Source organism: Pinus tabuliformis, chromosome 2_1, assembly GCF_031772625.1.
Source record: "Pinus tabuliformis cultivar Carrire ecotype Pingquan chromosome 2_1, CPIR1, whole genome shotgun sequence".
In the NCBI taxonomy this organism is placed as follows: Eukaryota; Viridiplantae; Streptophyta; class Pinopsida; order Pinales; family Pinaceae; genus Pinus; species Pinus tabuliformis.
The window spans coordinates 984,438,899-984,462,372 of NC_142299.1; positions in this window are offsets into that span (position 1 = coordinate 984,438,899).

Here is a 23,474-nt window from a genome sequence, read left to right on the forward strand (position 1 = left end):
TGATATAACTTCACAACATATCAACTCAAAAATAAATAAGGTCACAATATCCATAATAGTCACTAGCTAACATGTTCACATCATAAACTCGTAAACTTTTTTCATTTATGCATAGCAATCACATATGTATGACCAGTCTAAATTAGTACAACACAATGTCACAAATAAGTCGACTCATACATGAATGTCATAACCCTAACCATCTACATAGGTCAATCCAATTTAGCATGATACATATAACATTAATATCTTAATGTAATAACCCTAATCATCAAGTTACTAGCATATAACAACAGCAAGTTATATATCATGCTCATTAACAACATATAACCTAATCATCAATCTAACTATCTTATAAAAACAACAAGTTAACCTATAACATACTCATCAACAACATATAACATAATCATCAAGTTAACTAATGTAAAACAACAACAACAATGCATATAAAAACAAGTTAAGTTAGCATTCATGACTATATGACCACACTGGTTCACTAGCATCTACCATGCATGTAACCACAACAATCAATAAAATGAAAAACATGTATATAACCCTAATGCACACAACAATCCATTAACTAACATACCTGCATGCCAAACATAAAATACTTATATGGCAATCTTCTCTTACCCCAAAGTCTAGTGTTGCAACCTCACTCTAATTATTTGCATCTCCTGCTTTACATTAGTCAACACATTAGAATCATAACATACCAATAACATCACGTTGACCTAATTGCATACAAAGACCTCACAATGCATGTCTAACCTACCATACATGCATAACCCTAACCATGCCAATGCATGCACATAGACATTGACATGCATAAAAATTCATATACACCCATACACTCATGACGACACATCCCACAACAACACCATCAACCTTCACATGGCGACATCACTACAACCATGATCAACACCATGGAAATGCAACTAGCACATGGACTACAAGCATAAGGAACACATATGCAACCAACATGAATGCACAACCAACACACAACCCATCCAATCCAAGGGGTGAACAATTCTCTGGTACCACTCTGTAACACCCTCCTCCCACATCTACCCAAGTAACTGACCAACCGGGGTAAACATGCAACGAGAGGCTACTATGATTATATTCAACCTCCTATGGGACCTTAAGGAAATGGAATCGATGAAGACACAACATACAGACCTTCCACATCAGCTACATGACCCCTGAGAACCATCCCAACACTTTAGGTAGCTTGCCACTGGGTCCCACTAAAGCTTTTGACCACTTGACCTCTTGATGCTCTCATGCTATAGGTCTGCCAACATCCGGGACGCTCTGAACGCTCTCATGATATAGGCATGCCAGCATCTAGGGACTATTTTTTCCATTTCTATGCCGACGTCCCTAGGATTTAAGCAGCTTTTTCAAGCCCATAGCCCAGTTCACTACCCAGAATTGAATAACATATTCAGAACAGTAAAATAACAAGGAAACCATGATGCAAAATAAAATAGTTGAACAATTGTAATCCACCTCTTGGATTTACCGTATATGTTGCCATTCACCGACAAGGATTCCTAGGCCCACCGAGGCACACAATCCTGGCTTTACTACAACCCACAGTTTGGCTCAAGGGTTACTAGGCCAATGGCTTTACCGTGATCCATAGTTCAGTTCAGGGACCACTAGACCATGTGTTTTCCATTTCAGATATCCACCCCACTCAGCTTTGAATCCATCCAGAAATCCTACTCAACCGAAGTATGAGAACCCATTACATCAAGGCTTTTGAAAATGGCAAGGCTAGGCTCAAAAATCTTACACACCTAACAAAACCCATGCCATGACAGAAAATAACCACATGCAATACCATGCATGCTAAATCTAGTAAGGAAATCACACATGCAATCAATACCTGTAAAGAATCTAATTGCAGCTACTTGATCCTGCTCTTCCTTGCTTTCTTTTTCCTTCCTCTTGCCTTCTTTTCCTTTCTTGATCCAACGCCAAAGTGCTCCAAGAAAACTCTAAGTGCCCAAGAGTGAGATAAAGAGAGAGAATAATGAGAGAGCTCCAAAACTAAACTGACCAAGCTTGCCACCGATCCTCAGAAGCCTTTTAATCAATGAGGCCTATATTTTCTTCATTTTCCATTATTTTCCTTCATTTTCCTCCACACATACAACCTGTGACCTTTCACCTTCCTTTTCACCTAATTTCCATTATTTTCATAAATAAAATGCCAATTAATTCCTCATGCCTTTCCAACGCATTTTCCATTTCCTTTGCCAATTTCCTTAAGCCATAATAAACCGAATGAACACCCACTAGGGTATTTTTCCCATGATTCAGCTTGGAATATGTGTCCCCATGACTGTGGTCTTATATATTTTTACATTGATTTTTAACCAGATTTCTTACAGTATTGTTTTCTACCTTTTCAGACTTAAGGGACTACCTAAAAGGGACATTTGGAGTTTTCTTTTTCGCCTCTTTTTCAAACTCTCTAAACATGAAAAATATGTCGAGTTTTACCTTCACTGGACTCGTTAAAACATCAAACAGTGATGGACTTGTCGAACATGAAGAGATCGAACCACTCCTTAGGGTTTGTTAAATATACTCGAAGCGTTTCATCCAAAGGATGAACTTACAGATCTAGCATATGTTATCCTCCTCAATATTGTTAAAAAATAAACAGGTACTGACTAGTATGGTTGGGGGATTTGGGAAAACAAGGGATTCCATTTTTCTAATGGCAGCGAGTCTCTCTTAAACACAACACTCTTCCACTCTTCCACTTCATCTCCATGGTTGTTGGTTTGGGTAATCTACTGGTATTTTGGTTATCATACCATTTTCATAGCCTCCATTTCGGTGTTGGGTCAATGCTGTCAACTCCATTCAATGTCGCCAGTGTGTTCAAGAGAATGCATTCAATTAATCTTTGCTATAATACTCTTAAGCCTTCATTTCATGTATGCCTTTCTTGATAGAGTTCCATTTCAGAATCATTCTTATCTCAATCATGATACTGTTTCAGTCATTGATGGGGGATACATCAAGGCCCTCCTGTGACGGGTCACTTCCTATCGACATCAGCACATCATCCAAAAGGTTTACTTAGAAACACACCTTTGGTACCTTGTTTCTTGCATACATCAATGGAAAGTTTCCTCACTCTCGATGACGGGTTTACATCAATGGACTTCAACCAAAAGGTTCTGTGTGGTGTTCAACATCAACTCATTCATTCACACCATACAGACTATACTATAGTAACTTGAGAGCCATTAACATCAATGGTGGTTTCTCTCACATATGTTAAAGGCTTACATCATTGGTTGGTAATCAGATGGTGTCTACCATGTTTCACTCCAGCTCATTGATTCACATGGTTAGACTCGTACATTGGTTGGTCGTGTGAACAAGATAGAAGACCCTGGATCTAGTTTCATCCATTTGGGCTGCAATTTTGGGAGTTATACAAATATCACAATGTATGATGGTTGTGATCATATAGAAATTCATCTAGTCATGGGCCCATCGATTGCATTTGTGGACGCATCTTTTGATCATTTTACATGTTATGTTAGCTTATGAGCTGAGTATGGGTATGCCTACCTCGAAAAACAAACATGTCATGTTGTAAATTATGTATTGTAACAGATGAAGCTCGTTGGTTGTCCTCGATCCCAACTTGTCACAAAGTAAAGTACTTCAGTCATCAATCATCATCTCTGACTTTTCTCTTTAGGGGGCATTCTGTTATAGGCCATTTTTTTGCATCCGATCAGTGAGCCTCCTAATGGGATCAATTAACATCCTATTCCCCCTTATCACCATCTTGCACAAATCCCTAAGCATGTTCCCTTCATCCCCCCAGAATTTATCCCTATACGGCATCATCTGAGCCAGTTTGAGGATCAACGCACCCTATAAGCCTACCAGGGTGCTTCACCTACAGGTTTTTCCACTGTAGCCTACATTGGTCACTATAAGGTTGGTACCCTATGCAACTATGTTGGTTCTATAAATACAGGAGAATGATCAGGATTCGGGAAGCTTCCCCTTCTAGGAGTTTTTAGAATTTATTTTAACTACTTACTTTGGATAAAACATTTGGATCATATCCTTCCCTACTTTGGAGTTTTCACCACTTATCCTTTGATCCTATCCCTCCATCAAAGGTGGATCTCTTACCCTAGATTGGTAATTGGATAAGAACTAACAACTTAACCTACTTCTCTATATATTCCCAGCCTTTCATGTGGTTGGGGGTTGGCTTTTGGAGAGTGATTATGCCCTTATTCTACTGTAGTGAATGGTCATCATCTCATGCATTTAGGGTGATTGGAGGTGCATATTGTGACAAGGAAAGGACAAGTCAACAACTTGGAGGAGCTCTTCTACAAAATCAACTACTACTTATGGTTGTAATCTCCTTCAATTATATTAATGCAAAGAATTCATTGTTCTCCTATATGTGATTTTTTTATGTCATATATTTCAATGCCATGTTGATATATTGAATGAAGTACTTAGATGATATTGCATAGATATTATAGTTTCTTGGCTTGTGTTGTCTGACTGTGCATGTTCTAATTTTGGCATTCAGAGCTACAATTGGAGCTTCCAATCTAAAGAAGGAGAGAAGTGTGTAAAGGATTCCAGGTAGGCCTCACTCCTTAATCTATTTACTTTAAGGAAAAGCATTGAGTTCCTTGTCTCTTTGTTGTTCTAGGTTAGCCACCAACCTAGGGGAGATACTTTTGTCCGCAATTATAAATCCCATATAACACCTATGATGCCTCAACATCCTCAACTCATTCGATCTTTACTTGACCTTTATTACATCCCTTACCTATGTATCCTCATGCCATCCTCTGGTCAGCCCCTAGTCTCCCCATTGCACACAAATAAAATTAGTTGTGCATGTTCTTGGATTATAATGACATATCTCCTTTGTCACACAATAGCATTTTTATCTATGTGGGAAGTAATATCTAATACCTTCCTTGTGCTCCCTTAAATAATTCCCTTTGAGATGCACTGTATGACTGAGTACCTTCTATACAAAAATAAAAAAACATATCCTTCCAACACACTGCTCAACCAAAAACCAACTATGCGAGAAACCTTGTTACTTACAGAGTTCACCCTATGGATCAGTTATGGAGTCCTACTGCATGGTATAATAGGGCACCAATTTATGTTCTCTTTTACCAACCTTTGTAACCACTTGGCCAAAAATAATTAGAAACTCAACTAAGAATATTTCATGAAAATATGTAAAAACATAATTTTGAATCCATTTTTTAGGGTTCACTATTTTATTGTCTACTCTACAATGAACTCATGCTCTTTTTTCTCTGCCCACTATTGTACTTCTTACGTAGTAGACATCCACATCCCCTTTTGTAGAAAATCCTTATTCTAACAATGGAACTATTTGTTGGCGTGCAGGGGGTAGACCCAGGTTTAACGTGAACTAGCCAACAAAACCCTTTCACACACCGACCCTTTTGGCAACACTTGCAAGTAGGTGAAGTCTCACCCGAGGCAACTACGAGGGATTGTATGAACGTAGACAATTCTATAGTGATGAAGGATATGGAGGCCTTTCACTTGCATTACCATAGTCAACATATTATTACTTCTTATTATTCAAAAAAGGAAAATGAGGTATATGCCTATTATATGTAGTAAACCCATCATGCATACGTTTAACAGAGCAATCATATGAAAAATAACCAAGCAATCACATAACGCTTAAACACACAAAATAGGCCTAAACTCAATCTATTTATTATAACTAAGGAATATTCATTACAATCATGTATGTCGTGGCTCACCAACCTAGTAAATCATCATTCCAATACAAACCTATATGTCTCAAATATACCAAGATATACCAAAGGATATCACAAGGCTATCAAAGATGTCCTTTACCCCTCATCTTTTAGATACTTATGGTTTTATATGTAGACCCAAGCTAACCAAAAACCTTTTCTTAGTAAAATATTACTATAGGTGGTAAACATTACTATGGGCTAAAACATACAAAATAGGCCCAATGACTTCACTTATTCTTCACATTCCCGCATGCTAATCCTTGACTAACCTTCCTGCACAGTACCGTTCTATGTTATGATCCTTTGCACATATCCCAAAACATGTAGCCAAAACACTTCTTCAACAAACTTGAGGATAAGTTGTTCATAGTCCTACCAATACACATGCATTTAATATCAATTTTAAGTTAGATTACTTTAAAAAACCTTCTTGATCAAGATTTACTTCCACATAAATTTGAGAGAATGTGAACATATTTGGTTTTGTCTAGGCATTCTCTATAAATTTCCCCACATCATTATGTGTTTCCTAAAGTGGTTTTAGTGTCCTAGAGATTAAGTATGAGATGGGGTAGTTTTACTCAAACTGAGACTAAAGACATACTCTCCTCCTCTACATTGAAACCCAAAAACCATTGACGAAGAGAACCCAATAGCTCCCAAAGACCATGGGTAACTATAAAATATCAAATCAATCACTTTTGAATTGAAAATCAAATAAAAAAAACCTTACTAGAAAAATAAAATTCAATCTTTCCTTTCATGTGGGGGACCAATGGATTTGGACCTAGGATTTGAGAGTCTTGAGATTTGGCTACACTCCACGAACTTCTTGATGATGACTTTATAACCATCTAAAAGAGATTTTTCTTTTATCCTATGAACTAAAATTTTTAGGTTAAGAATGCTTTTTTTTCTAATAAATTTCAAATACCAACTATTGGTTTTCTTATTGATGCAGGAGCATTCAGGCCTAGTCAGCAATGTGATGGCATGATCACATGTTGTGACTAACAAGGGGTTGGAAGATATGAGATTAGTTAATTTTATTTATTTAAATGTGTGAGAGTGTTTATTTATTGTCAAATATGAGAAATGGGTATATGTAGCTGATTGATCCTCCCTATGTGGAGATCAGGCCAAACAGTTAGATTTATTTGGTTTGAATAAAATATGAGGAATTTGAAAGCTTAATTTAGTGTTTGGTTTAGAAAAGAATGGAGTTGAAGAGATTCTTTAGGAGAGAGTGAGAAATTTCTGGATCTGAACCAATTTTGGTTCTGTCATCACCCCAAGAAACTCTCCTAGGTTGTAGCTCGGAGATGCTCGGGACATCAAAAAATCAACTTGATGTTGAAAATGGGTGAATGGAAGGAATGATGCATATTCAAGCCAGATAACCACTCCTACTTTGCTTGACTCCAGACATGCGTGAACACCCCTAGAATACAAGGCTTTAGACCACCAATTACTCATAGTTTAAGGATTGGGTGAATATGGAGAATACTGACCACACCAGCAGATGCACAGGACCCTGTGATGGCCAGTTGCAACCAGTAAAAAGGTCTGCAAATCTAATTCACTAGTCCATAGACAGGATGACAGCTCTCTGTCACTAAGTGAAAAGAAACCTAATTAACAGATTCACTGATACATGCAAGATTATAACACAGAGGTAGGATGACAGCTCCTCTAATGCTACACATCAAGAGTTCAAGAAAAAATGCAAATCAAGCACAGCCTAGAACAAAAAATTGGTGGAAAGTGAGAAATTAACAGCAAAAGAAGCTTGTATTAGCTGAAAATGCTGACGAGACGCTGCAAGTATCAAAGCAGTTACAGTCTCCAGAAGTTGAACCTTACATCAAAACAACAACCATAAACCCTGATTACATATGTTTTCTAGGTATATATAGAGTTTCATTACAAAATGTTCTACTATTCTATGCGTGGAGGGGTCATAATGGACCACCAACTGCTTTAACTGCCTGGCAGAACTTCTGAGTGCAATTGTTTGCTACAGTGGACAAAATTGATCTTCCTGGATGCTATGTTGTCCTTCTCGAGCAGGCTGGAGTGTCATATGGGATGAAGTCCCATAACTGTTAAATGCAGTTACCTACTCGAGATTTTTCCTTTTCCTTCTCGGCCATACTGTTTCTTGAATGTGGTTGTTGAGGAGGAAATGCACCTGGTACTGAAAACTAGTCACCTTCGTCCTTTTGGGAGCATGGAACGGTCAAGGTACGTGGTCTATGAAGTGGGTGGAATAGTCGGATGGAGGAACAAGACTGGCCATCGGATAAGGTGGATAGACGGTGGAGATGGCTTGGCGAGGGACATTGAAAGAAGTGGGAGCGGAATAAGCATGGGCCGTTGGATCGGGTGGAATTGATCGGACGACGGAGGAGTGATCGGGCGAGACAGGAGTCATCGGGTCGGGTTTTTTGGGTAATTCGTTGGGCCTTTACATATGGCGATGTGCGATTGCAATCAGATCGCATCACAATATAGCATCGACGGAAGCATAGGGGCATGGATTTTATATACACATGGATGCGATTGTGATCAGATCGCATCATAATATCGCATCGGCTGAAGTTGATGGGCGCGGATTTTATACACACATGGATGCGATTGCGATCATATCACATCGCAATATCGCATCGACGGAAGTTGAGGGGCGTGGCCTTTGTACACACATGGATGCGATCTACGATAACGATTAAACCAGGATTTGATAAATGAATTAATCATTTTTAGGACTGATGAAGGGAGAATGAGCGGGGCAAGGAAAAGGAGAAAGTGACCGTTATCAGCTTCCCTTTAAGCATGACCAAGCGGACCAAGTTCATTTCTGACCTTCAAAAACCGAACCTATGTAGCAGAGATAACACTGGCTCCTTCTGGGGATGAGATCCTCCCTGTGAGGTCTCAAGAACTGCAGATCATTGCCTTTCCTGTAAAAACCAATTAGCAAAATTTCATAGTGTTCCATTGGACATGGAGTCTAACTGAGCCTATACCTAAAACCGATAACATATTTACAACTTTAAGGCCAAAAGACCTTAAATCACATAAATTTTCAGAAAATGCCCATTGACTGGACCATCAAAAACTGTTTCTCCTCCCATACTCTGCAGTACGAAAGTATTGTTCCCCTGGATCTCAGAAATGAAAAAAGGCCCGGTCCATAAAGCATCAAACTTCCCATGGTTGCATTTCTTTTCTTTCAATGCATCCCATTTCAGGACCAAGTCTCCAACCTGAAAATTACTTGGTTTTGTCTTTCTGTCAAAGACTTCCTTGATCTTCTTCTGATGTGCTGCAGACCTTTCAACCAGTTGTTCTCTAATTTGATGTACCTCTGCTAAATCAGTGATTCTTTTTGCCATGTCTTCTTCCTAATTCTGTTCTTCTTGCAGGAATTTTTCCGCCAGGAAAGTTAACTGAATGGGGAATACAGCTTTAGTGCCATATACCAGCCTAAATGGAGAATTCCCTATGGATTCCTTGATGGTTACTCTGTCAGCCCACAGTGCATATTTGAGCTTAGAATCCCAATTCTTTTTGTTTTTTTCCAACAACTTCTTAATTATCCTTATCAGGCTTTTGTTGGAAGATTCTGCTAAGCCATTGCCTTGGGGGTAGTATGAGGTGGAATGAACTAGCTTAATGCCCATTGAGTCACACATGTCCACCAATTATTTTGCTCTGAAGGCTGCTACATTATCTATGATTATTTTATGTGGACACCCAAATCTGGTGAATATATTCTCTACCAAAAACTTCATGACCACATTATGATCAACCTTTCTGGTAGGGATTGCTTCAATCCATTTAATGAAGTAATCTATGGCTACCAATATCCATCTGTGTTGGCCACTGGAATGTGGATTGATTTCTCCAATGAAATCCAAGCCCCACTACTGAAAAGGTCCGTTAGCACGTATGGGTTTTAGGGGCAGGGACTTCAATTGTTGTTTTCCTTCAAATCTTTGGCACCTGTCACATGATTTAACAAATGAAAGGACATTAGAAAACAAGGTGGGCCAATAGTACCCAGCTCTAAGAATTTTGTGGGTTGTAGTTTTCCAATAATGGTGTCCTCCACACATGCTGGAATGAAATTGTTGCATGACTTCCATGGATTGTTCTTTTTCCAGGCACCTCAAAAGAATTCTAGAGGAGTCCCTTCAGTAGAGAAGATTTTCATGAATGCAATATTTTGCTGCCCTGAGCTTAATGGTTCTAGCTTGACTTGAACTAAGGCCTGGAGGAATTTCCAGCTTCAGCAGGAATTTAGCTATTGCAGAGTACCAATCACAAGAAGCTAGATTTTCTGCCAATGACTGTTCTTTCCCTGGTTCAGCTGCTTCTTCTTCTTTTGTTTGACCATTTTCTGCAATTGTGCCCATGAAATCTATGTCCAATGATCTGCAATTTTCTTCAGCCAATAGACTGGCAAGGCCCTGACCTCTGACAATCTTGGTGGGCTTCAATTCTATATTAAATTCAATTAACTTTGCAATCCATTTAGCCCTTCTTCCATCAACGTTAGGCTATGTTAAGACATCTTTTATTGAAGCAGAGGGTACATATGCAATTATTTTGGAATGCAGAATATAAATTCTGAAAGCTTTCAAAGACTTTATAAGAGCATATGCCTGTTTTTCAATGATATCATACCTCAGCTCAGCATCCCTCAAGGTTTTGCTAAAGAATGCCACTGGATGCTCTGAGCCTTCCTCATCTACTTGCAATAAAACTATTGCAAGGGTGTCTTCAGAGGCAAAAGAAAATATGTGCAACTCCTTGCTGTAATTTGGACTTATTAAAGTGGGAGCTTCCATGATAGCCTTCTTAATGGACTCAAAGTATCTTCTTGCTACATCAATCCATTTTATCTCTGACCCCTTTTTCAACATGGAGGTGATATGCTTCATGAGTTCTGCAAAATTTGGGATAAACCTCCTTACAAAATTTATTTTTCCCAAAAAGGACTGGATGTCTTTCTTTGATATTGGGACAGACAAGGTCTGTATTGCTCTTACTCTTTCTGGGTACATTTTGACACCTGCAGCAGAAACAACATGTCCTAACAGCTTGCCCTCCTTTAAAGAAAACTGTGAATTTTTAAGATTGACTGAAATCCCAAACCTTCTGCACTTCAGAAACACTTTCTTCAAATGCTGCAAATGGTCTTGATGGTTGTCGGAGTATATTGTTATATCATCAAGGTAGATAAGGACAAAATTATCCTTCTCTCCTACAAATGCTATATCCATAGCTCTCTGAAAGGTGGCTCCTGCATTCATCAGCCCAAAAGGAATCTTGGAATACATAAAAATGCCCCAAGGAGTGGTAAATGCAGTCTTCTCTTGGTCATTTGGATGTATAACAACCTGATTATACCCTGAAAATCCATCCAGGAAAGACATCACTTTGGCTCTTGAGACCTTCTACAACAGATGCTCCATCTTGGGTAGAGGATAGTTGTCTTTTTTAGAGCATTTGTTCAAGTTTTTGAAATCAACACAGAGTCTGATTTCTCCACTTTTCTTCCTCACTACCACTTAGTTAGCTACCCATTTGGAATATCGGAGAGGGACTATGATTTTGGCAGTCAGTAGTTTCTTGATTTCTTTTTCAATTAGAGGGAGGAGCAAAGGATTTATTGGTCTCGACTTCTATTTGAAAGGGATGGTGTCTTTCTCTAAAGGGACTTTATACTGGATGATCTTTTTGTCATATGTTTTCAGGTCACTATACTCCCAGGCAAAGACATCAACGAACTGCTTCATTAAATTGCAGTATTCAGCACTTTGGCCAGCAGATAAACGAGTGGACAAATTTATGTGTCTTGGTTGACCTGGACTCCCTATATCGTGCTTACAGACTGCAGATTGGTCTTCTTTTTGGGTAGCCTTATAAGGCACATCATTCTGGTCAAGTAGCCTTTCTAATGGAATTAGAGCCTTAGGTATATGATTGTTGGACAGTTGGACAATGCTATCTTTACCAATTCTGTTTCTAAGCTGGGATTGAGGAATTTCTTCCAAGGCATCATTTTATTGGTCAATTTGCATTTCAGAAAATTCATCAATGACTTGCAGAAACCTATTCACTTCATCATCATATTCAAAGACTTTCCAATGTTGGACATTATCAGGCAAGGGCAGTCTATATTTCATTTGGACTTCATAAACTAGTCTGGGAGGCATGGGAGGGATAAACATACTAACAGACACAGAAAGGGAGACAACAAGCTAATTTTTGGCTCTAGGGATGTATGAGATACAGAAATTATCAAAAGATTCTTTGAGTCTCCATACCTCATCTCTGTATGCTTTCAGCCTTGGGTGCTTTGCTTGAAATGTTTTGTTCACTTGTTGAATGATAAGATCGGCATCTCCAAACACCTTTATGTTCCTGATTCCTCTGTGTTTAGCTGCATTAAGGCCCAATAACAGAACCTCATACTCTGCTATATTGTTTGTGACTTGAAAAGCCAGCTTGAAAGATAGATGGTTGCTTTCTTGTTTTGGAGATATCAGCACCACCCCTGCTCCTACGGTTTCCCTGAAACATGCTCCATCAAAGAACATCTCCCAAACCTGACTCCCTTGCTCTCCCTCGGCCTGAACTATTTGTTTCATGAGCTGCACTGAGGCCTTCTGGGATTCTTCTATTTGGAGGATACATGCTCCAAAATCAGTGTCCACGGCATATATGGGATGATTAGAAGGATTCTTCTCATCACTGATGATGTAGGCCAGCTGTGCTTCTCTGTACAATCTCCTTCTTTCTCCTCCAAAAACTGGGACAGTGGCATAAGATAGATCATTCTGCAATGTCCCACCTAGTCTCTTAATCCACCCTCTAGATAGCAGCATGCCAAACTTAGGAGGGACATCTGCTACCACAATATCCATCATCATACTCTTCATGGGAAACTGAGTCAAGGTAATGGCCAGGTCTTTAATCAACCCCAAACATTCCACCTTTCTTGAATCAAATGAGAATAAATCATGATATGGTCTAGTGATGTCAAGGCCTAACTCCTCCATGACAGCTTTAGGCATCAAATTGTGGCTGGCCCCTATGTCTAGCAGGCAATTGTGGAGGATTTTGTCATGAATGGTCAAGGAGACATAAAATGATGGAGAATTATTATCAGCAGGTTCGATCATAGGGCTAAGCACAACTACAGGTTTATCGTCTTGCAAATTGACATAGTCAGTGGAGGTTTGTGTGGCTTTCAGCTCAAGAGCCTCAAGGATAGGCTTTCTAAACACTTCATTCCTTATAAGTTCTAACAGAGGCACAAATATCTTTAACTTCTGGACTACTGACTCAAAACTGAAAGGGGAAGGGGGCTTATCAGGATCTCTTACCTCTTTAGCTGGTGCTTTGAGGATGACTAGATCAGTTTCTAGTTTTTTCTATCTGATATTCTGTGACTCTATCTGGATAGCAGCTTTTTGGGCAGGACTCTCCTTGACATTGCTTGCTTTTGACCTCAGATTATATTTCTACTATTCACCAATCTACAGAATAGCCTCTCTGTACCACTCTTGACTGTTTTGGTCCTACATTAATGATTCTTCATATGAAGCCAATGTCAAAAAGGTAGCACTACCTTTATCTTCCATGCAGTGAAGTTCATCCTCTTCTTCAAACTGCTCCTCCTCCATGACTACATTTTGGAAAGGAGCCTTGACTTTATGTTCTTCACTTGCTTCTTTGCCCCTTTGAATGATTTGTAATTGTTCATTTGCTCTTCTGAATGGATTTGGATTTCTTGGAGCAAATGTGTTTTGAAACCTTGGTTTCCCAGAACTCTGCTCTACTTTCAGCTTAGATATCTCAGCAGTCAATGACTCTATCATTTTAGTCATTTTATCTAATTTGGGTTCTGAAGATGAAGCAGAGGAAGAAGAAGCCTCACCTCTCTGCCTTCTTCTATCAGCATGCATTTTAAGATTTTCTACAGCCATGATATTTGATTCCACCTCTAGTGCTGCATCGTGCATATCAGCTAGAGTGGCACATCTTCTTTCTCTCAACAGGAGGCAGAAATCAGAGTCAAAAGCATTAGCATAAGTGAGTTTGGCAGAGGTGGGGGTAGGCTTTACTTCAGCTGGTATCTTACTATACATACAGTTAAATATTTTATTAAAGTCAGGCAATGATTCCCCATTCTCCCTCTTTAGGTTTCCAAAATCTGTATGGTAGTAGAGCAGGTCCTTTCTATCTACCCATTGCTTCAGGAATGCATCATCCAATGCTTCAATGTCTGTTATGGACCTATGGGGCAATTCTCTGAACCAATTTCTAGCCTCTCCATCAAGGCTCTAAACAAACACTCTCATCCACACATCATCTTCACTGGTATCTAGGTTATCAACATAACTATAAAAAGATTCAAGGTGTTCTTCAGTTGTTACTCCCTTTGTACCAGTGAATTTTGGCATATATTTTTGATATTCTCCTACAGGCATAGCATTCAAAGGAACAGGCAAGACCAAAGGTCTATACCTAGCAGCTATAATTCTCTCCATCTTCGTAGGAGCTTGTTGGCCTGCCATGACTGGGATATGTGGAAGGATACTGGCAGATCGAATAGTAGGAAATGATGAAATAGATGACAGAAATGATGGAAATTGATGGACTGTATGGGAGGCTTTCTTTGGACTGAGATCCAAAGGGGAACTGACTGAACAAGGAGCTCTATTAATCTCTAAAGGAATTTCCTGACTAACAACGCTGGGCTCTAAATCTTCAAACTGTATATCCTCGGCTATAACCTTATCTTTCATAGATGCTTAAGTTTTCTTGGGCTTACCTGATCCTGATGCTCCTTTTTGTGATGTTTTTCCTCACTTAGAAATCTTCTCAGGGTCAAGCACTGGGTCAGCTGGTGATTTCTGAGGATTTCTCTGGGTATGCCTCACAAACTGAGCCAGAACTGAAACATGGAGTCACCACCAGGTAGGTTCTCCAGTAGAGTCGCCAAATAGATGATTACAACTAGAAATGTGTCTAGACTTTGTCTATCATCAAAGCATGGAACTGTATCGTTCTCCCAAGGAAGTTGAGCTTCAATCTCCTCTCCCCGGCAATGGTGCCAATCGATGTTATCACCCCAAGAAACTCTCCTAGGTTGTAGCTCGGAGATGCTTGGGACATCACAAACTCAACTTGATGTTGGAAATAGGTGAATGAAAGGAATGATGCATATTCAAGCCAGATAACCACTCCTACTTTGCTTAACTCTAGACATGCATGAACACCCCCAGACTACAAGGCTTTAGACCACCAATTACTCACAGTTTAAGGATTGGGTGAATATGGAGAATATTGACCACACCAGCAGATGCATAGGACCCTGTGATGGCTAGCTGCGACCAGTAAAAAGGTCTACAAATCTAATTCACTAGTGCACAGACAGGATGACAACTCTCTGTCACTAAGTGAAAAGAAACCTGATTAACAGATTCACTGATACATGCAATATTATAACACAGAGGTAGGATGACAGCTCCTCTAATGCTACACATCAAGAGTTCAAGAAAAAATGCAAATCAAGCACAGCCTAGAACAGAAAAGAGGTGGAAAGTGAGAAATTATCAACAAAAGAAGCTTGTATTACCTGAAAATGCCGACGAGACATTGCAAGTATCAAAGCAGTTACAGTCTCCAGAAGTTGAACCTTACATCAAAACAACAACCATCAACCCTAATTACATCTGTTTTCTAGGTATATATAGAGTTTCATTACAAAATGTTCTACTATTCTATGCGTGGAGGGGTCATAATGGACCACCAACTGCTTTAACTGCCTGGCAGAACTTCTGAGTGCAATTGTTTGCTGCAATGGACAAAATTGATCTTCCTGGATGCTTTGTTCTCCTTCTTGAGCAGGCTAGAGTGTCATATGGGATGAAGTCCCATAACTCTTAAATGCGGTTACCTACTCGAGCTCTGTCCTTTTCCTTCTTGGCCATACTGTTTCTTGAATGTGGTTGTTGAGAAGGAAATGCACCTGGTACTGAAAACTGGTCACCTTCGTCCTTTCGGGAGCATGGAACGGTTAAGGTACGCGGTCTGTGCAGTGGGTGGAATAGTCGGATGGAGGAATGAGACTGGCCATCGGATCGGGTGGATAGACAATGGAGATGGCTTGGCGAGGGACATCGAAAGAAGCGGGAGTGGAATAAGCATGGGCCATTGGATAGGGTGGAACTGATCGGACGACAAAGGAGTGATCGGGCGAGACGGGAGTCATCGGGTCGGGTTTTTTGGGTAATTCTTTGGGCCTTTACATATGGCGATGTGCGATCAGATCAGATCACATCGAAATATTTCATCGGCAGAAGCAGTGGGGCGCGACTTTTATACACACATGGATGCGATTGCGATCAGATCGCATCACAATATTGCTTCGGCGGAAGTTGAGGAGCGTGGCTTTTATACACACATGGATGCGATTGCAATCAGATCACATCGCAATATCGCATCGACGGAAGTTGAGGGGCGCGGCCTTTGTAAACACATGAATGTGATTTGTGATAGCGATTAAACTGGGATCCAATAAAGGAATTAATCAGTTTTAGGACTGATGAAGGGAGAATGAGCAGGGCAAGGAAAAGGAGAAAGTGACTGTTATGAGCTTCCCTTTAAGCATGACCAAGTGGACCAAGCTCATTTCTGACCTTCAAAAGCTGAAGCTATGTAGCAGAGCTAACAGGTTCATGAATCCACTTTTGTATAAATTGTGATCTTTTTGTATAATTCAAAGGTTGGATAGGTTAGCGAGAGAGAAGCCAGAGAGGTTAGATAGGTTAGTTAGAGGTTTGAGAGAAACCAAGGAGGGGAGAGTGAGGGTTTCAAGATTTAAACAGGGCCTTTTATTGATGTAATCAAGTCAGAGGGCCAAGACTCTATAAATTCATTATATTGAATAAATGATTTCATGTGTGTGTAAATGGCCATTTCTATTGAAATCCTTCGCTTATCTTTGTATAGTTTTCCTACAGAATAACTGAGGCATTCTGCTGTATTTTTTTTATGCATAAGTCATGCATTGCAGCGATCAATGGTAATTGGAGCTTTATTGTTGGTAACAATGTTTGAGCCACTTAAAACCCTTTCTTCGCTTCGAAAAATATCATAGTTATTTGTCGTATGGAGTAATCACAGTGTAAAATAGAGTTTGGTGGAGAATGTGTTTATAACACAGATTCTATTAAAACAACCGAATTCAAGAAAAGGAGATATAGATGAGAGCAGGAATGGTGGTCACTGGATCTATACGATCAACGGACCAGATCTAATCGGGCCAAGCAGGACACTTTATTGCATTAGTGGAAGTCTTTTTGGATGGATCAGGCCCTAACCCTTTGTAAACTCTGATAGCCACATGGAGATGAAATGTGGACCGTTGGATCATATGCTTGATAAACAACGGAGATAAGGCACACGCATTAACTAGAGAATGGTTTCCAAACGGTGGTAAGTGGTTATGGGGTGGCCTCAAAAGCCATAAGTGGTTTTCCCAAATCTAACCTAATGAGGTAATGAACCATAATTTAGTTAATTTGAAATCCAAGTGTGATCGGACAGTCCGTCAATGGATGATTGGACGGATTTCAAATGCGAATAAGCATGAAAGTTAATTTCCAATCCGGACCCGATGGGATTATACAACGGATTGGAATTCCACTTGAAGTCCGGGTTATGTGATCGGAAATTGGAAAATATAAAGGAAAGTGTTGTGGAGTGACTAAAGGGTGTGGACCCGATGATATATATAGTTCCAGCTGTATAAGTTTTGAGTTCTGGCTTTTGAGTTTCGAAGCGGGATTTCCCCGTATTTCCTTTGTAATTCAATAAAGTTGTATAGGCCAGGTTTTTAAAGGAAAGAAACAATAACGCTTCCGACAGAGATGTGTGAACATAACCATAATTCCAAGTTTCTGATATTTTATATATGGAGGGAAATAGTAATGTGATCGGGGTTTCCTGCATCATTTGTGGTATCAGAGCTAGCTTTATGCTCTGTAAAGATTGGTTTGTAAATTGAATTGTAATCTCAGCACATGTATAATTACACTGAAGTGAATTTGATACAGATGGGGATCAAACTACAAAGGACACTGAGATCAGAATGGGGAAACAATGAATCTCTGAGGAAGGTCTGTTAAGAATGTTTATTTTGATGGTTTTGCATAGATTTGTTTTGAATGTCTGAAGAGCAACAAAGGATTGAAATTTCAAAGGAGAAGATGTTTTCCTTTCAGGAAAATGAAATTTCTGTGTAAGTTGATTGCATGATTGATTTGATTTAAAAGGTAAATTGGAGTGGAAGGTTTAGAATTTAAAGCTAAATTGAAGAGTGAATGAAGATTGCTTAAAGTATTGTTGAAGACAATGATATTGATGATTGAGAGAACAGAGATTAGGTTTAATAGGACTGAAAGAAGAACCACTACAAGGAATGAATTTTGGAATTTGTAGAAGCAAGACAAGATTTGCTTACAAACAAGTTATTAGAAGGAATTGATAGTGTCTGTCATGAATTGGTAAATATAATTGAAATTCAGATCTAATCTTAATTGATCTTGAAAACTGAAGAGTCCATTATGAAAAGTAAAATGGGAAATAGTTGTTGGCTGTGTGGAGTCTTTTGAATGGGAAGTCTAAATGAAATAGTGAACAGATGAATCCTTTGGAAAAGATTTAACTGATGGAATGGGAATTAGTTTTAAGACATATTTGAAGGAAATATTGCAGGTTTGAAAGGTACTTTGATGTATCTTGAGATAAGATTGTGCAGGTCAGTGGAAGCAGTGGAATTGTTGAAAGATAGAATGAATTGTACCAGCATCATAGCATATGAGCTATGTTAAAGAAGATAGAGCAAGAAGAACTCTCAGATGAGTAAAGGTGACAGTACCCAACAGTAAATGAATTTACTGAAGGAAAGAAGGAAGTGAGCAATTGAAGATGCAGAGCCTAAAGCAAGGAGTATTCAAGAGGAGATGAGAACAACTTCCAACTGTGGTTGGGTAGAAGTTTTTGAGGCAGCTCCACAATTATGATTGTGGATAGGAGATAACAATTCCAGCAAGAGGAGTGTTGGGTAGAATTTTTAGTCAGTGAAAGGTTCAAGGAAAGAACCAATAGGTGCCAAAAGGCTGAACTCGGGAAAGTTTGGTGAGGCATGAATGAGACTTGTTACAGGTGAAATGGAAAAGGCTAGTTGCAGCTCACTAGTGAACAAGGAAAGCTCACCAGAGGAAGAAATGAAACTAACTATTGATAGTCATGGCAGGGGTACAGAGGAAGTTAGAAGTAGAGAAAAAAGAGTGCTGAAGCAGTTGGACTCAAAGGAATGAGTAAAGAAGAAAGGGACATAGAGTTGGCTGAGATGAAGGCAGAGCTCAGTCATTTGGAGAAGCTGGTATTGAAAAAAATTACAAAAAAATGGAAACAAGGGTTTTATGTGGGAAAAAGAGTTAAACGACTTGCCAGAGAATTGTTCGCTGAGAAATTAATACTTCGAACAGTTGAGAATGAAGGAGTAGAATACATCTGTGAACCAGAGAAAGGATCTCTCCTTGGGGAAGGAGACAGTGAAGACAATGATGATAGTGGTGAAGAACTGATCTATGTAGATCAGAATGAGAGGAATGTGTTGGTAGCATCCTCACAGACAAGGGAATCTCATATTTTTGGGATTAATTATTTCTATGAATGTAAAATGCTAGGTATGCAGCCTAATGAATCTGAACTTGTGTATAAAAAGGTGAAAGAGGCAGAGACAAAAAAAACACAAAAGGAGGTGGATAAGGACTTTCAAGACTTCAATTGGTGGAGGAAATTAAAAGGTATAGCTAAATGGTTGTGTCTCCTTTTAGTGAAAACTTATTGGATCATATTTGAAGTAATTTTAGCATGGATATAAGACCAATGGGAAATGGAAACAGGAAAGGAAACAAATGCATTATAGACTTGTGGGGTGAAGAGAAGGAAAGCTGACACAGAGAACTTAGCTGAAGAAGTTAAGTCAAGGAAACCTTTGAAAGATCGAAATCTTATCATAGAAGAGGAGGAGGCATTGTTGTCTTATTTGGATAAATTGAATGTTGGAAGAAATTGTGTAGAACAAGAAGGTATTCTACAAACTTATGATGAAGTTGCTAAGCATAGTCAAGAAGTTGCAGTCCCAGAAGTTTTCTTTGATAAGGAAGAAATCAGGGATGTTGAGGATGAATTTCTCAATAACTTAGTGAACTATTAGAATAGTTTAGAGAAGCATGAGGAGCTGATTACTGAGGCTTCAAATGAAGAGCCTTGCATTTTTGAAACTGACATGTTGTGTATGTTTTCAGGTTTGACAGGTGATGAACAGCAATTGGACAATGTGCTTATGCATGTTGATGAAGAAGTGAGATTACTGGAAGAGATGGCTGAAACAGAAAAATATTTTGAGCATGTATTTAATAATTTTGAGAATGATGGTATTGACAGGGAAATTATCATGATTAAAGAATTTGAAGATAAGTAAATGAAAGTTTGTGATGATAACCAGAATGAAATATCTTCAGTAGAGAATCAAAATGAACGTACTATGGAAATTATGAAGGAATATATGATGATGTTGACAGATATAGAAGTTCAGGAATTCTGTAGTTTTAAAGTGGATTATTTTTATGAATCTGTAAACCATGAAGAAACTTTAGAAACCAAAAATTTTGTTTCTGTTGTAAGAGAAGATAAACCAACATCATTTTGTTGCAATAGTATAAGTATAGAAGATGAAAGGGTACTTCATAATGATATGCTCCAAGAAATCCTAGCTATTGAATTGTTGAATGATAGTCTTGTGTCAGAACAAGGAGCACTGTGTAATGCTAAGGAAAGTATTGGAATGAGAATTGATGACAATTTCATAGCTTTTGTAGAAGGACAGTATAAAGAGTTGATGGAAAAATCACCTATGAAGATTGAAAACCATAGTTATTTTGAGTCTGAAAATTGGGATGGAAATTTTGTTTTATACAGGAAGGAGGAGTCATATGAAAATGACATGCTTATTGAATATGAAGGAATTTATATTTTTCTAGGAAGGTTTTTAGATGAACATGATAACATAGAGGAAAAGATTATCTTTGATGATAATGAAAGAGAAGCTATAGAGTACAAAAATAAGTTTGTAAATGATAGAGGCAAAGAAGATTTGGACAGAAATTTTATATTTTATATGGTAAAGGAGAATGTACAGCAGACAGATGTCAGAAGAGTTCAATTAAGAACAAATGGTAAGGAGGAAATTGAGAAATTGTAGAAGATGAAGTCATTGAAGAAGAGGGACAGCAAGGAAGAGAAATTAATAAAAGGAATTTGTATTAGAAAGGGAAGAGGACAGCAACAATATAAGATTTGGAAATCTGGAAGAACAGAAGTGACAGTGGCAAAAGAATTGAATCAGCAGCATGATGAAAGTGATGACCAGTTACAAAGTAAAGTTTGGGATACTGGATGGACATCACAAGGAACACATGACCAGGAGGTCATGGAAAGCTTTCAACTTTGGGATTCTGATGCAGGAGCATTCAGGCCTAGTCAGCAATGTGATGGCATGATCACATGTTGTGACTAACAAGGGGTTGGAAGATAAGAGATTAGTTAATTTTATTTATTTAAATGTGTGAGAGTGTTTATTTATTGTCAAATATGAGAAAAGGGTATATGTGGCTGATTGATCCTCCCTGTGTGGAGATCAAGCCAAACAGTTAGATTTATTTGGTTTGAATAGAATATGAGGGATTTGAAAGCTTAATTTAGCGTTTGGTTTAGAAAAGAATGGAGTTGAAGAGATTCTTTAGGAGAGAGTGAGAGATTTTTGGATCTGAACCAATTTTGGTTCATGAATCCACTTTTGTATAAATTGTGATCTTTTTGTATAATTCAGAGGTTGGATAGGTTAGCGAGAGAGAAACTAGAGAGGTTAGATAGGTTAGTTAGAGGTTCGAGAGAAACTAGAGAGGAGAGAGCGAGGGTTTCAAGATTGAAACAGGGCCTTTTATTGATGTAATCGAGCTAGAGGGCCGAGACTCTGTAAATTCATTATATTGAATAAATGATTTCGTGTGTGTGTAAATGGCCATTTCTATTGAAATCCTTTACTTGTCTCTGTATTGTTTTCCTGCGGAATAACTGAGGCATTCTGCTCTGTTTGTTTTATGCATAAGTCATGCATTGCAGTGATCAATGGTAATTGGAGCTTTATTGTTGGTAACAATGTTTGAGCCACTTAAAACCCATTCGTCGCTTCAAAAAATATCATAGTTATCCGTCATATGGAGTAATGACAGTGTAAAATAGAGTTTGGTGGAGAATGTGTTTATAACGCAGAGTCTATTAAAACAATCGAATTCAAGAAAAGGAGAAATAGATGAGAGAAGGAATGGTGGCCATTGGATCTATAAGATCAACAGACTAGATCTAATTGGGCCGAGCAGGACACTTTATTGCATTGGTGGAAGTCTTTGTGGATGGATCGGGCCCTAACCCTTTGTAAACTCCGATAGCGACATGGCAATGAAACGTGGATTGTTGGATCATATGCTTGATCAATGGCGGAGATAAGGCACGCGCATTAACTAGAGAACGGTTTCCAAATGGTGGTAAGTGGTTATCGGGTGGCCTCAAAAGCCGTAAGTGGTTTTCCCAAATCGGACCCAATGAGGTAATGAACCGTAATTTAGTTAATTTGAAATCCAAGTGTGATCAGACCGTCCGTCAAATGGACGATCGGACAGATTTCAGGTGCGAATAAGCGTGAAAGTTAATTTCCAATCTGGACCCGATGGGATTATACAACGGATTGGAATTCCACTTGAAGTCCGGGTTATGTGATCGAAAATCAGAAAATATAAAGGAAAGTGTTATGGAGTGACTAAAGGGTGTGGATCCGATGATATATATAGTTTTGGTTGTATAAGTTTTGAGTTCCAGCTTTTGAGTTTTGGAGCGGGATTTCCCCATATTTCCTTTGTAATTCAATAAAGTTGTATAGGCCGAGTTTTTAAAGGAAAGAAAAAATAACGCTTCCGATAGAGATGTGTGAACATAACCATAAGTCAAAGTTTCTGATAGTTCATATATGGAGGGAAATAGCAATGTGATCAAGGTTTCCTGCGTCACTTATAAATATTTATGGGCATTCTTATAAAATATTGCAGGATTTTGTACTAAGGAGGAGCATTCAACTCACATTATGAATTTGTCTTCACTAGCAACATAATCCATATACAACACCATAGAGGATGACACAAACTCAATCCCCGATCCAAACAAGAGGATTGTCTCAAGGATTCTTAACTTAAGAGATCAACTCTATGAACCAAATCTAAACTTCCAAATAAAAGAGCTAGAGTAGACTAAATACAATTTTTATGGCAATTAAGGTCAACACTAACCACATTAAAAGGAGCATCCCCAAATTCATCTATCATATAAATTTACTTAAATAAGATATCATTATTATTACTAAATATATATATCTAAACCATAATCATAAAAAATTAATATTAATAATATTAATAATTCAATTCACTTAAATAA